This window comes from Pseudorca crassidens, chromosome 16 (genome assembly GCF_039906515.1).
Source record: "Pseudorca crassidens isolate mPseCra1 chromosome 16, mPseCra1.hap1, whole genome shotgun sequence".
Taxonomy (NCBI): Eukaryota; Metazoa; Chordata; class Mammalia; order Artiodactyla; family Delphinidae; genus Pseudorca; species Pseudorca crassidens.
In genome coordinates, this window is record NC_090311.1 from 74,064,672 (window position 1) to 74,080,653 (window position 15,982).

Here is a 15,982-nt window from a genome sequence, read left to right on the forward strand (position 1 = left end):
CCATGTTACAGTATGTATCAGAACTTCATTTCTTTGTATGAATGCTAGTTCATGTATGTATATAATACACTTTGTTTATCCATTCATTTAATGGATGCTTGGGTTATTTTCACCTCTTGGCTACTGTGAATAATGCTGTGAACACTGGGATATAAATATCTGTTCCCGTCCTTGCTTTTCAATTCCTTTGGGGTATATAACTAGGAGTAGAAGTGTTGAGTCATAGTAATTCCATATTTAGCTTTTTGAGGAACCGCCAAACTGTTTTCCACAGCAGCTGCACCATTTTAACATTCCCACCAGCAATCTATGAGCGTTCCAATATCTGTGCTTTTGGTGTCCAATCTAAAAAATAATTGCCAAATCCAATGCAATGAAGATTTCACTTATGCTTTCTTCTAAGAGTTTTATAGTTTCAGCTCTTATTTTTGGGTCTTTGATCCATTTTGAGTTATTTTTTTTAAAATATGGCTTAGGTAAACTCCAACTTTATTTGTTAACATGTAAATATCCAGTTTTTCCAGCACCTTTTGTTGAAAAGATTATCCTCTCCCCATTGAATGATCTTGGCACCTTGTCAAAAATCATTTGATCATATGTGAGGGTTTATTTCTGGGCTTTCTATTCTATTACATTTGTCTAAATGTCTGTCTTTAGGCCAACACTGTACTGTTTTGATCACTGTAGCTTTGTAATATATCTTGAAACCAGAAACTGTGAGACCTCTAGCTTTGTTCTTCTTTTTCAAGATTGTTCTGGGATCCCTTGATAGTCCATATAAATTTTAGGATTTTTTTTTCTGTAAAAAATACCATTGGGATTTGATAGAGATTGCACTCATCTGTAGATTGTTTTGGATATTATTGTCATCTTAACAATATTAAGTCTTCCGATCAATGAACATGGGTTACCTTTTCATTTATTTATGTCTTCTTTATTTCAGCAATGTTTTACAGTTTTTAGTGTATAAATCTTTAAGCTCCTTGGTTAAAATTATTCCAACGAGGACCTACTGTAGAGCACAGGGAACTATACTCAGTATTTTGTAAAAACCCATAAGGGAAAAGAATCTGACAAAAAAATTATAGCTGAATCACTGTGCTGTACACTGAAACTAACATGACATTGTATCAATAAATCAATTACACTTCAATAAAATAAATAAATAAAAATTATTCCTAAGAATTTTACTCTTTTTGATGCTATCACAAATCAATTAAATTTTATCTTTCAGTGTGTTTATTGTAAACATACAGAAATAGAACTAATTTTTGTGTACTGATTTTATATCCTATAACTTTGCTGAATCATTTATTTTCTCTAACAATTTCTGTGTGTGTGTGTGTGTGTGTGTGTGTATGTGTGTGTGGTTAAGAGCTTTACTGAGTTATAATTTATGTACCATAAAATTCACTCATTTTGTGTGAATGATTTTTTAGTAAATTTACAGGGTTGTATAGCTATTACGACAATCCAATTCTGAACATTTCCATCACCCCAAAAAGATCCTTTATGTCCATCTGCAGTAAATCCCTATTTCTACTCGCAGCCCTAGGCAATCACTGATATACTTTCTGTCTATAGATTTGCCTTTTCTGGGCATTTAATACGAACTGAGTCATACAATATGTGGTCTTTTTCTTCTGGTTTCTTTCACTTCCATAATGTTTTCAAGGTTCATCTTTGTTGTAGCTTGTATCTGTACTTCATTATTTTTTATTGCCAAATAGTATTTCTTTGTATGGATACACTAATTTTGTTCACCAGTTCACCAGTTGATGGACTTTTTGGCTATTATGAATAATGCTACTATAAACATGTGCATACACATCTTTGTGTGGAGATAAATTTTCATTTATCTTAGGTGCATACCTAGGAGTGGAATTGCTTGGATCATATGGTAAATTTATGTTTACCTTTTTAAGAAAATAAGTGTTTTTCCAAAGTAGTTGCATCATTTACGTTTCATTAGCAATGTATAAGTGTTCCAGTTTCCCCACATTCTCACCAAAAGCTTGTAAGGACGGTCTTTTTTATTATAGCTATGCTGGTGGCTGGCAAATGATGTCTCATTGTGGTTTTGATTTGCATACCCCTAAATGACTAATGATGTTGAACATCTTTTCATTCACTTATTAACTATTCCTACATATTCTTTGGTGAAGTATGTCTTCAGATCCTTTGCCTATTTAAAAATTAGTTAAAAAAATTAATTTTGCTACTTTGTAAGAGATCTTTACGTATTCTGGATACAAGTCTTTTAGCAGATATTTACATTACAAATATTTTCTCCCAGTTTCTGGCTTGACTTTTAATTTTCTTAATCATGTCTTCTGAAATATAAAAGTTTTTAATGTTGACAGAGTCTAATTTATCTATTTATCTTTGGTTGCTTGTGCTTTAGGTGTCATATCTAAGAAACCATTGTTTAATCCAAAGTCATGATGATTTATACCTGTTTGCTTCTAAGAACTATATAAATATAGCTCTTACATTGAAGTTTTAGATCTATTTTCAGTTAATTTTGATACATGATGTGAGGTAGGGTCTAACTCCATTCTCTTGCATGTAAATGTTCAGTTGTCCCAATACCATTTGTTGAAAAGATGATTCTTTCCTCCATTGAATTGTCTTGGCAACCTTTTCAAAATCAATTGCTCATAAATGTGAAGGTTTATTTTGGGGCTCTCAATTCTATTTTGTTGATCTCTCTGCATATATCCTTATGCTAGTAACACAGTCTTGTTTATTGTAGCTTGCTGGTAAGTTTTGAAACCAGGAAGTGTAAGTCCTCCCATTCTGTTCTTCTTTTTTAAGGTTGTTTTAGCTATGCTGGTTTCCTTGAATTTGCATGTGAATTTTTGCATCAGCTTGTGAATTTCTTTACAGAATACACCTGGGATTTTGGTAAGGATTGCTTTTAATCTGTAGATTTATTTGGGGAGTATTGCCATCTTAACAATATTACGTCTTCCCATCATGAACTTGGGATGCCTTTCCATTTATTTAAGTCTTCTTTAATTTCTTCCAATTATGTTTATAATTTTCAGTGTATAAGTCTTTGTTAAATTTATTCATAAATATTTTATTATTTTTGATGCAATTGTAAATGGAATTTGTTATGGGTTGAATTATATCCCCTCAAAATCCATATGTTGAAGGCCTAACCCCCCAGTAGCTCAGAATGTGACCTTATTTGGAGTTACGGTATTTACAGAGGTAATCAAGTTAAACTGAAGTCTTTAGGGTGGGCCCCTAATCCAGTATGTCTGTGTCCTTATAAGAAGGGGAAATTTGGACATAGACATGCACACAGAGAGGATGCCATGTGAAGATTGGAGCTATGCTGTGACAAGCCGAGAAACTACCAGAAGCTAAGAGAGAGGCCTGGAAGAGACCCTTCCCTCACAGCCCTCAGAAGAAACCAAACTTGCCAACACCTTTGTCTTAGACTTCTAGCCTCCAGAACTGTGAGACGAAAAAATTTCCATTTAAGCCACCTATTTTGTGGCATGTTGTTATGGCAGCTCTAGCAAACTAACACAAAATTGTTTTGTTTTTTTTAAAAATAAATTTATTTATTTTATTATTTATTTTTGGCCATATTGGGTCCTCGTTGCTGCGCATGGGCTTTCTCTAGTTGCACCGTGTGGGGGCTATTCTACGTTGTGGTACTCAGGCTTCTCACTGCGGTGGCTTCTCTTGTTGCGGAGCACGGGCTCTAGGCTTGTGGGCTTCAGTAGTTGTGGCACATGGGCTCAGTAGTTGTGGCTCACGGGCTTAGTCGCTCCACGGCATGTGGGATCTTCCCGGACCAGGGGTCAAATCTGTGTCCTCTGCATTGGTCTTAACCACTGCACCACCAGGGAAGCCCCCAGAATTGTTTTCTTAATTCTATTTTCAGATTGTTTAATGCTGATATATAAAGATACGACTGATTGTTTATTGATCTTGTATACCCTGCAACCTTGCTGAACTCATTTATTAGCTCTAACAGCTGTGTGCATGTGTGTTCGTGTGTGTATGTGTAAGTGTATATTCCTTCAAAGTTTTCTACGTCCTAGAGTGTGTTATCTGCAAATAGAGATAGTTTTACTTCTTCCTTTCCAATCTGGTTGCCTTCAATTTTGTCACTGAATATTTTTCTGGCTTCCTATTCAGTCATATCTCTCTGTGGATATTAATTATACTTTTTCTAAAGTCTTCTCTCTTTACTCAATTAACTCTAAGTCCTTGAATGTTGATTTCCACGGGATGCATTGGTTTCCTCTTTTTTTTATAATTTAAAAATTAAAAAAATTGTTTTGGTTTCTTTGGGTCTCTGTTGCTGTGCGTGGGCTTTCTCTAGTTGCGGAGGACGGGGGCTGCTCTTCATTGTGGTGTTTGGGCTTCTCAATGCATTAGCTTCTCTTGCTGCAGAGCACAGGCTCTAGGTGCACGGGCTTCAGTAGTTGTTGCACTCAGGCTCAGTAGTTGTGGCTTGCGGGCTCTAGAGTGCAGGCTCAGTAGTTGTGGCACATGGGCTTAGTTGCTCTGCGGCATGTGGGATCTTCCCGGGCGGCATGTGGGATCTTCCCGGGCCAGGGATTGAACCCGTGTCCCCTGCATTGGCAGGCAGATTCTTAACCACTGCGCCACCAGGGAAGTCCCTGGTTTCCTCTTTTGTGGTGTTTGTTTTCCTTTGGTGTGTGTTAAATCACAGGAACATATGACTGTGCATCCTTGCCTTGCCATTTCCTTTTTACCCCTGTATGAATGTTCTAGTTCTTCCTACAGCCTCTTGCCCAAGGAACATGAGTGGAAGGGACAAGCCTTGTGGTCAGTCATGAGTCCCAGTGATAGAGGTTTCTAGACTGGGGCTACTTGGCCTCCTGGGAGTTGCCCCAGGCTCTGTCTGTCCTCTGAAGCCCAAGTGCCCACATCTACTGCCCCTGTCCTGGAGCAAGTGAAGGAGGACACCTCACCCCCTACTTACTGCCCCCAGTGTCCCAAATCTTCACCCCTCAGGAGCCCAGGCTCCCTCTGCTCTGTGTCTCTTTCCTCTCAGAACCTCCAACACAACCCGCCTTTCACAGTGGTCCTCTCCTGATGTGTTTTTTTTAAAATTTTTATTGGGGTATAGTTAATTTACAGTGTTGTGTTAGTTTCAGGTGTACAGCAAAGTGAATCAGTTATACATGTACATATATCCACTCTTTTTTAGATTCTTTTCCCATATAGGCCATTACAGAGTATTGAGTAGAGTTCCCTGTGCTATACAGTAGGTCCTTATTAGTTACCTATTTTATATACAGTAGTGTGTATATGTCAATCCCAATCTTCTAATTTATCCCCCCCTTACCACCCCCCATAACCATAGGTTTATTTTCTACCTCTGTAACTCTGTTTCTGTTTTGTAGATAAGTTCATTTGTAGCCTTTTTTTTAGATTCCACATATAAGTGATATCGTATGATATTTGTCTTTCTCTGTCTGACTTACTTCATTCGGTATGACGGTCTCTAGGTCCATCCACTGATGTGGTTTTTTAACAGAGATATTTTTTTATTCCATAAATTTGTGGCCACAAGGGACTAAAAACTGACCTCATAGGTTTCATCCTCTCATCTGTAAAATTGGTATACTATTCCTTTCTCAAAATGTCAACATGGAAATGAACATGGGGCAAATTACAGACAGCACCTGTGCATTAAAGTGCATTTAGATGTCCAAGACTGTCCTCATTGCCTCACTGCAAGCAAGTTTAGAATGTGCCTGCACCACACTGGCTTGTCTGTAGCCCCCAGACCCTGACAGATGGGTGGCTGGAGTCTGTGGGAACTCAGGGGAGCAGGAAAGGCCAAGCACCATCCCACCCTGGCTCCAACCCCTCGAAATTTCTAGAGATTTCAACAAGCTTCACTGCCTTACTGGCAGTGCCCACGTGACGGATGCCCAAGCCCATGATGGTGGCCATTGGACTGATGCTCCCGCGCAGTGGCAAGGCTTAGGGCTGCATCTGTGAAAGTGCACTATTCCCACACATGCCCCCTACACCTGGCTCGTGTGTGTGCGCCAACAGACGTGCACACACACCACACATGCATGCACACGTGCTCACACACACGGGCACACGCTGTCCTCTTCAGGAGTCAGTTTTATTCTTTCTTTCCCCATGTTTATAACTGTTTATCCTTTTTTTTTTTTCAGCCGCACTGTGAGGCATGCGGGATCTTAGTTCCCCAACCAGGGATCGAACCTGTGCCCCCTGCAATGGAAGCGCAGGGTCCCAACCACTGGACCACCAGGGAAGTCCCCTATCTCTGTTTATTCTCTATCTTTTCCTGTCCCTTTCCCTCTCTTTCTCAAGGAATCACCTCTTCCTCCATCTGTCTGTCTCCCTTTCTGTTCTCTCTGCCTCAGTTTTGGTTTTCTGTGTTTTGTTTTGTTTTTACCAGCCATCAGCTGTGCTGCATGCAGAGCAGGGGCGGTCAATTCAACGCCAGTCACAATGGCCCCTGAGCATAGGAGGCAAGGCTGAAGCTGCCCCACTGCTCTGACTGAGGAGGGCTGGTTGCGGTGTGAAAATCAGGACCAGGGACCCGCTGCAGTGAGTCCATGGACCGCAGACCCTGCTGCCCTGGGATGAGGCCCAGGGCGTCTCCCAGAATACCTCATCTCTCAGCCCTCATCTGCTGGGCAGGGGTTCGTGGGCCACCCCTATAGGGACAGCTGTGGGTCCAGTCCTGAGGTCACCAGAGGAGGCCCCACTGGTCCAACCTGGAAGAATGGCTGGGGTCTGGCTGTGAGCAACTCAAGCCCAGGTAAGCGGCTGCGTGAGGGGCGGGGGTGGGCCTGTTGCTGGGGGGTCTGGGCTGTGCCCTCCCATTTTTTCGGAGCAAGTCCCGCAGCCCCTCAGCTCAGTCTCATCCTCTGTAAGACAGCTGCCTGTATTCCCTGTGGGATGTGAGCATTAGGGGACCTGAGTGGTCATCTTACCCAGCTAAGAAAACACAAGTTCTTTCCTGAATTTCCCACTTCTGCGCCTGTTTTCTCCATCCATTCATTCACTCATTCATTCATTCAGCCTGCCATGTGATGGACACGCTCAGTGCTTTGGGGGTGCAGAAACATGATCAAGCCCTGGTGCTTTGAAAACCCTGTTTCCTCTTTCACGCATCCCCCCTCTGCTTCTCTCCTTTAGCTTATGGGCCCCCCAACCCGGAGCCCATTGTCTGCTTCCTTGAAGCTGGCATGTAAAAGCAGATAAATCAGAAGAGTGGAGAAAATTTTCTAACCGGTTATGATCTGTTTAGATTAAAGACAAATATTGTTCACAGAAACACCCATGTAGGAACTTTTTATCTAAATTAGAGCTTTTTATCCAAATGAGAAATGAGTCATTTAATCTGTGAGGAGGGGCTGAAGCTGGATTTTGACAAACACAAACACATCAACCTTCAGAAAGACAAGAGTACTCAACTCTCTCTCCCTCAATTAGCAGAACACGACACTTCCGTGTGTGGCTCTCTGTTTTCTAGTGGAGAGCGGAGTGGGGAAGGGGGAAGGGGGAAGAGGAAGGGGCATCCACAGACCACCAGTGTCCTGACTGGTGCCAGGTCAGGAGGCTGTGAGGTGAGGGAAGTAGAGGTGCAGCCCACAGGCTCCATGTCTTTCCTCTTCAGGGACCAGCCACACGCTCTCCCAGGGGGCACCCAACACACCATTGGGGCAGGGCACCAACTACACTTCCTGAGAAATACTGATGGCCTGCAGGCATTTATGACTCTCAAAATGTTTTCATTATTCAAAACCCAGTCTTGGAGAGCTTGCTCTGATGGACTAGTTAAGCAGGCTTTGGGAGAGGTATGTGTGTGTGTGTGTGTGTGTGTGTGTGTGTGTGAGTGTGTGTGTGTGTGTGTGTGTGTGCGCGCGCGCGCGCATGCGCACACGCGCGCACTGTCAACCTCTGTTGATCAGTGCCACTCTGGCGAACTGTTCTGGTGTCTTCCACATGTTACCTCTTCTTTTATCTGGAGAGGGAGCTTCAGTTTACTCACTTGACTGATGTAGAAACTGCTGCTTGCGGGTACCAAGTCCAAACAGCCAGTACGTGGCAGAGCTGGAACAGAAATCAGCCATGATCACCCTCAAGCCCTCTGGGGCCACAGCTTTCTCCATGTCTAGTGCAGGTGCACCTAGTGGCTTCCCTCACCTGTCAGTTTGGGACACAGCCCCTCCCTCCAAACTCCCATGCTTTGTGGGTTCAAGCAATCTCCTTTCTGAGAAGCACCTTGGGCTTCCAAAGAAGAGAATCATGTGGCCAGGGAGGGCCCCATGCTGACCTTCAGCAGCATAAGAGTGAAGGAAAGGGAAGTGACCAGGAAGTGGTCTGGGGGAAGATCCCAGCCTCCACCCCCAGGACAGCAGATCCACCACGATGCAGGGACTGGTCAACCTTCACGACCCCTGGCAGGAGACCTGCTGCCGGTGACTCAGAGGAAGAGGCTCAGTTCACAGGTCCCCCACATGCAGCTCAGAAGGAAGCCATGTCTACTGAACCTGTACCCTGGACCAGACACCTTTTAGTCCAATTTCTTCCTGGGCAGTGTGTGAGAGAGACATGATTGTCATGTCTCTCATCGAATAGGCAAATAGGGGAGGCTGGGAGGTTAACACTATATGACTATTTGTGCATTAAGGCTGGCCTTCCTGTTGGACTCTTGACTTCAGAAGCAGAGACCTTGTAAGCCCAGCACAGAGCAATGCCATGTGTTGTCTGACCCCCAAATCTAAATGGCCTCTGACCTAGAGAAGGAAGGTTATGGGGCTTGGCTGTGGTGTGTCCTTTACCCCAGCATCCTTGCCCCAGGAGTCCTCTGCCCTTGGAGTCACACACTACAGGGACACTGGTTGGAGGCAGATCTGAGTGACAGTCCTGGCTACAGTTACTGGCCATGATTTAGCCTCTCTGAGTCTCAGTTTCTTGTCTGCAGAATGGGAGAAGCAGCAATACCCACCCACAGCGTTGCTGTGATGATCAGAGGAGAGGACATAGGTAAAGAGATTAGTGTTTGCAGGACATAGGAAGTGGTCAGTAGAAGGTAGCTCCTCGGAAGGCAAAGAAGGAACAGTGTCGTACCACTCAGTGATCTGGGAATGGAGCTCTGCCCCGACCCAGAAGCCACGTTGGAACCTGCATCAGGAACATGGGGCAGCCTCATCCCATTGAGGCCTCCCGCTTGCAGTGGAGCTCAGCATCGCAGGTCAACAGCATGAGCACACGAACTAGAGAGAAAGTGTGCTCTGAGCCAGGAGGGAGCCACGAGGCCAGTCTGTTGGTCAGGCAGAGTTTGCCCTTTTGGGGGACGCATCGCGTATCTCTCTCCAGGCAAGCTGTCCAGCCCCCAGTCTTCTCGTGGCATCCACTTGTGCCAAATGTGTGGCCTCCCAGCTCCTAAGTGAGTCAGTGCCCCCTACTTTAGAAGGTGTAACTAGATGCCTCTGGCTGTGATGGCAAGAAGGGGGATGTCAATTGCTTGTGGCATTTGCAGGGCACCTGAGCACACCCCTACCCTCAGTCTGACCCTTCCCGGTATCTGTAAGGAGGCCCTTCTTTCCCAGACTTGACATCCAGTAATTCTATTAAGCGCCAATTCAGGCGCTGTCCTTTGTGGTGATCAACAGCACACCTCCTTATGGCCAGATGCCAAGGATCTCTACCACAGCGAGTGGGCTTTTAATTTTTTTTTAAATAAATAAATAAATAAATTTATTTATTTATTTTTGGCTGTGTTGGGTCTTCGTTGTTGCGCGTGGGCTTTCTCTAGTTGTGGCGAGTGGGGGCTACTCTTCGTAGCGGCACGCAGGCTTGTGCTTGCGGTGGCTTCTCTTGTTGCGGAGCACGGGCTCTAGGCATGCAGGTTCAGTAGTTGTGGCTCACGGGCCTAGTTGCTCCGCAGTATGTGGGATCTTCCCGGACCAGGGCTCGAACCGTGTCCCCTGCGTTGGCAGGCAGATTCTTAACCACTGCACCACCAGGGAAGTCCGGGCTTTTAAATATTTGTATAAAGCTGCATTTGGCTTCAGAGTTGCAAGTTTCCAAGGCTTCATGCTACCTGAAGCCTAACACCTCCTGGCTTCTCAGACTCAAAAGGTGCTGAGGCTCTGTTTAGCCTCAGGAGTAGCACGGCACGCACAGCCTGCTGCTTGTAGAGCAGGGACCAACAGGTCACAGTGTCTAGAGCAGAAGCAGCTGCAGTGGACGTACTTCCCCATCAGAGGCAGAAGCTCTCCAGGGCAGAGAGATACCAGTCTTGGCCATCGTCCTAAATATGTGTTTATTTGATGTTGTAGGCTTTCCCTTTTCACGTAGTTACAAAAAGTCCCCATTCTTTTGTGAAATGAGAGAAATTGGACATCTTTAAGGGGACAAATTGAATCCCAGCCTTGGGTACAGATGGGACTGGACTCCCCACCATTGCCGGGGGCAGGGTCCTTCTGGCTCTGCCACAGGACTTCCTGGCTCAGGATGAGGACTGAACCTCAGAAGCCCCCATGCCCTCTCACAAAGATACACCTGGCTCAGTCTACTTACATCATCCATAAATGTCTGACCAGGACTCAGACCAAGTTTCTAGCATAGATACATGCAGAGCTGCTTGGATGAAGTGGGAATAGGGGGTTCTGGGGTCTCATACTCAGCTTCTTTCCCACTCACCAGGGACCCACAGAATTCATACTGAAAACCATGACTCTAAATAGAGCCTTGTAAACAGTGGCCTTTGAATGGGTCCAGGTGGGGTGAACAGAAAATTTCAGCATAGGGTCATCTGAAGGACCCACCCTCCCTCTACCTTCCAGCTTCTCCTGGCCCTGCTCATTTGTATGTACTGTGGAATATCTTAAGGTATGAGCTCTTAGCCCAGATGAGAGAGAGAAAGAATGTCTCAGTTCAGAGAACTTGCCCATAATCATGCTCTAGAGGCAAGAAAAATGTTTAGCTTTTGTACTTGATAGAATAGACTTCCAGATAGGATGGCTACATTTGTATGCAACTCTAACTTCTTTCCAAATTTCCATTGAAATGACCATCAACAGACTATAGAGACAGGAAAAGCATGCGTAAATGCTAAAAGGTGGAGAAGTGTGGCATTGCCAAATCATAAATTCAGATGTTCAAGATATTCCAGGAAAAAATGGGACAAGACCAGATAGAAATAAGGACCAAAGCAACCCCTGGTAGAGAACCAGGAACATCACCCATGGATATCCAGGGATTAGAGGCACGGGCAGCTGAGGACACATATAGATTTCATCCTCCCCCTGAGCCGGGACTAGAACCTTGGATCATAGCAAAGGTGTAGCAGAAGGTTGCACTTGATTTGTGTCCAATAAAAAGAATGACTGCGCTAAGCAAAGAATGGGGATATTGCCCCAGCTGTAGTTGCCATTACAAATATGGTTAAAGCAATCTCTCTGATCAGAGTCAGAGATATCTGGATTTTCATCAATAGCTGAGTGACCTTGGGAAAGTGACTTCGTTATCTCTGCTTCGTTTTCTTCCACCAATGAGGGTTATCTTAGAATCAACTTCATAGAGCTGTGAGAATTAAATACAATAATCTATATTATAGACTCAGCAAAGGGATGGTACTTAGTAGGTAAATATTACTTCCTGAATTGGTTCCAGTGTTAGGTGAGCAAGATGATTCATTTATATCTATTTATTTAAAACAGAGAAGTCCAGCTTTACTAATAGCTAATATGCAGGCTGACTCTGGCGCCTGCCTTGACCAAATGTCAGGTGGATTTTGGTCATGTCTGGTAAAGGCCACATGCTAGGGCAGAGCAGGAACTCCCACTGCAGAGGATGGACAGTAGTTCCCCCACATGTTTCCTACTTTCAGAATTTTGCACCTGTTGTAGCTTCCATGCACCCAGCTACAAATACATGTAGACTATATTTTCTTAAGCAGTTGAATCTTTGCTTGTACTGTCTTTGTCTGGTCCTGCTTTTAGGGTAATACTAGCCTTATAGAATGATTTAGGAAGCCATCCCTCTACTTCTGTCTTCTGGAAGACATTGTAGAAAATTGGTATACTTTCTTAAGTGTTTGGTAGAACTCATCAGTGAACCCATATGGGCCTGGTGTTTTCTGTTTTGTTAGGTTATAAATTATTGTTTCAATTTCTTTAATAGATGTGGGCCTATTCAGATTGTCTGTTTCTTCTCAAGTGACTTTTGGCAGATTGTCTTTCAAGGAATTGGTTCATTTCATCTAGGTTATCAAATTTGTGGGTATAGAGTTGTTCATAATCTTCATTTTTTATTTATTATTTTTGGCTGCATTGGGTCTTCATTGCTGCACACAGGCTTTCTCTAGTTGCGGTGAGCGGGGGCTACTGTTTGTTGCGGTGTGCGGGCTTCTTATTGCGGTGGCTTCTCTTGTTGTGGATCCTGGGTTCTAGGCGCGCGGACTTCAGTAGTTGTGGCACGCAGGCTCAGTAGTTGTGGCTTGTGGGCTCTAGAGCGCAGGCTCAGTATTTGTGGCGCACGGGCTTAGTTGCTCCGTGGCATGTGGGATCTTCTCGGACCAGGGATTGAACTCGTGTCCCCTGCATTGGCAGGCAGATTCTTTTTTTTTTTTTTTCTTGCCGTACGTGGGCCTCTCACTGTTGTGGCCTCTCCCGTTGCGGAGCACAGGCTCCGGACGCGCAGGCTCAGCGGCCATGGCTCACGGGCCCAGCCGCTCCGCGGCACGTGGGATCTTCCCAGACCTGGGCACGAACCCGTGTCCCCTGCATCGGCAGGCGGACTCTCAACCACTGCGCCTCCAGGGAATCCCCTGTTCTAATTTTTAAATTACTTTTCTTCTGCTTACTTTGGATTTAACTTGTGCTTCTTTTTCTAGTTTCCCAAGGGGGAAGCTTAGATGGTTAGTTTTAGGTCTTTCTTCTTTTCAAATATAGGTATTCAATGCTATAACATTCCTTTCAAGCATTGCTTTTGTTGCATTCCACAAATTTTGCTAAGTTGTATTTTCGTTTCATTTACTTAAAAATACTTCTTAATTTATTTTGAGATTTCTTCTTTGAACCATGTCTCACTTAGAAGTGTGTTGTTTAATCTCCAAGTATTTTGGGATATCCTAGCTATTTTTCTATTATTTATTTCTAGTTTAATTCCATTGTGATCTGAGAGCAAATATTGTATTTCATATTTTTAAAAATTTGTTAATATGTGTTTTATGGCCCAGAATGTGGTCTATCTTGGTAAATGTGCCACGTGAGTTTAAGAATGTATATTTTGCTGTTGAATGAAGTAGTTGATAGATGTCAATTATACCCAGTTGATCGATGGTGCTGTTGCGTTTGCTATATCCTTACTGATTTTCTGTCTGCTGTGTTTGCCCATTTCTGACAGAGGAGAGTTTATGTCTCCAACTATAATAGTGAATTCATCTATTTCTCCTTACAGTTTTATCAATTTTTGTGTCATGTACTTTGATGCTCTGTTGTTAGGTCCATACATGTTAATGTTTATTATGTGTTCCTGGAGAACTGACCCCTTTATCATCATGTAATCCTCCTCTTTATCACTGATAATTTTCCTTGCTCTGAAGTTGGTTCTGTCTGAAATTAATACAGCTACCCTACTTTCTTTTGACAAGTGTTTAGCACAGTATATCTTTCTTCATCCTATTCCTTTTAATCTATATAGGTCTCTATTTAAAGTGGGTTTATGTAGACAACATATAGTTGGGGTCTTGTTTTTTGATCCACACTGACAATCTCTATTTTTAAATTGGTATATTTAGATAATTGACATTTAAAGTGATTATTGATATAATTGGATTAATATCTACCATATTTATTACTCTTTTCTATTTGTTGCTCTTGTTTTCTGTTTCTATTTTTGTCTTTTTACACTTCTGCCTTTTGTAGTTTTTTCAAAGGTTTTAAATTTTTTATTTTTATACACTTTTAAAAGGTTACATTCTATTTACAGTTATTCAAATATTGGCTATATTCCCCATGTTGTACAATACATCCTTAAGACTATCTTATACCCAATAGTTTGTACCTCCCACTCCCCCATCCCTATATTGCCCCTCCCCCCTCCCCTCTCCCCACTGGTAACCACTAGTTTGTTCTCTATATCTGTGAGTCTGTTTCTTTTTTGTTATCTTCACTAGTTTGATGTATTTTTTAGATTCCACAGATAAGTGATATCCTACAGTATTTGTCTTCCTCTGTGTGACTTATTTCACTTAGCATAAAGGCCTCAAAGTCCATACATGTTGCTGCAAATGGCAAAATTTCATCCTTTTTTATGCCTGAGTAATATTCAATTGTGTGTATGTATGTATGTGTGTGTGTGTATATATATATATATATATATATATATATATATATATATATATATATATATATATATATATATATACCACAACTTCATTTATCTGTTGATGGACACTTAGGTTGTTTCCATGGCTTGACAATTGTAAATAATGCTGCTGTGAACATTGAGGTGCATGTATCTTTTTTTTAAAAACATCTTTATTGGAGTATAATTGCTTTACAGAGTTGTGTTACTTTCTGCTGTATAACAAACTGAATCAGCTATATGCATACATATATCCCCATATCCCCATATTCGCTCCCTCTTGCATCTCCCTCCCACCCCACCCCCCTTATCCCACCCCTCTAGTTGGTTGCAAAGCACTGAGCTGATCTCCCTGTGCCATGCAGCTGCTTCCCACTAGCTATCTATGTTACATTTGGTAGTGTATATATGTCAATGCTACTCTCTCACTTCGTCCCAGCTTACCCTTCCCCCTCCCCATGTCCTCAAGTCCATTCTCTACGTCTGCATCTTTATTCCTGTCCTGCCCCTAGGTTCATGAGAACGATTTTTTTTTTAGGTTCCATATATATGTGTTAGCATATAGTATTTGTTTTTCTCTTTTGGACTTACTTCACTCTGTATGACAGACTCTAGGTCCATCCACCTCACTACAAATAACTCAATTTCGTTTCTTTTTATGGTTGAGTAATATTCCATTGTATATATGTGCCACATCTTTATCCATTCATCTGTTGAGGGACACTTAGGTTGCTTCCATGTCCTGGCTATTGTAAATAGAGCTGCAATGAACATTGTGGTACGTGACTCTTTTTTTTTTTGCGGTACGTGGGCCTCTCACTGTTGTGGCCTCTTCCGTTGCGGAGCACAGTCTCCAGATGCGCAGGCTCAGCGGCCATGGCTCATGGGCCCAGCTGCTCCACGGCATGTGGGATCTTCCCGGACCGGGGCACGAACCCGTGTACCCTGCATCCGCAGGCAGACTCTCAACCACCGCGCCAACAGGGAAGCCCCCATGACTCTTTTTGAATTATGGTTTTCTCAGGGTATATGCTCAGTAGTGGGATTGCTGGGTTGTATGGTAGTTCTATTTTTAGTTTTTTAAGGAACCTCTCCTCATTGTAGTTTTGATTTGCGTTTCTCTAATGATTAGTGATGTTGAGCATCTTTTCATGTGTTTGTTGGCAATCTGTATATCTTCTTTGGAGAAATGTCTCTTTAGGTCTTCTGCCCATTTTTGGATTGGGTTGTTTGTTTGATATTGAGCTGCATGAGCTGCTTTTATATTTTGGAGATTAATCCTTTTTCAGTTGTTTCGTTTGCAAATATTTTCTCCCATTCTGAGGGTTGTCTTTTGGTCTTGTTTATGGTTTCCTTTGCTGTGCAAAAGCTTTTAAGTTTAATTAGGTCCCATTTGTTTATTTTTGTTTTTATTTCCATTTCTCTAGGAGGTGGGTCAAAAAGGATCTTGCTGTGATTTAGGTCATAAAGTGTTCTGCCTATGTTTTCCTCTGAGAGTTTTATAGTTTTATCTGGCCTTACATTTAGGTCTTTAATCCATTTTGAGTTTATTTTTGTGTATGGTGTTAGGAAGTGTTCTAATTTCATTCTTTTACATGTAGCTGTCCACTTTTCC

The 15,982-nt window shown here is 42.7% G+C and overlaps 1 protein-coding gene across 4 annotated transcripts in view; it reads left to right on the forward strand.

Annotated features, from left to right (window-relative positions):
- The window catches only part of RASGEF1A (RasGEF domain family member 1A), a 240,782-nt gene that overhangs the window by 113,939 nt on the left and 110,861 nt on the right, over positions 1-15,982 (forward strand). For all 4 annotated transcript variants that reach the window (XM_067710956.1, XM_067710957.1, XM_067710959.1 and 1 more), the window contains one exon: positions 6,189-6,802. The gene's annotated coding sequence lies outside the window, so the exon portion shown is untranslated. The remainder of the gene's footprint in view (positions 1-6,188; positions 6,803-15,982) is intronic.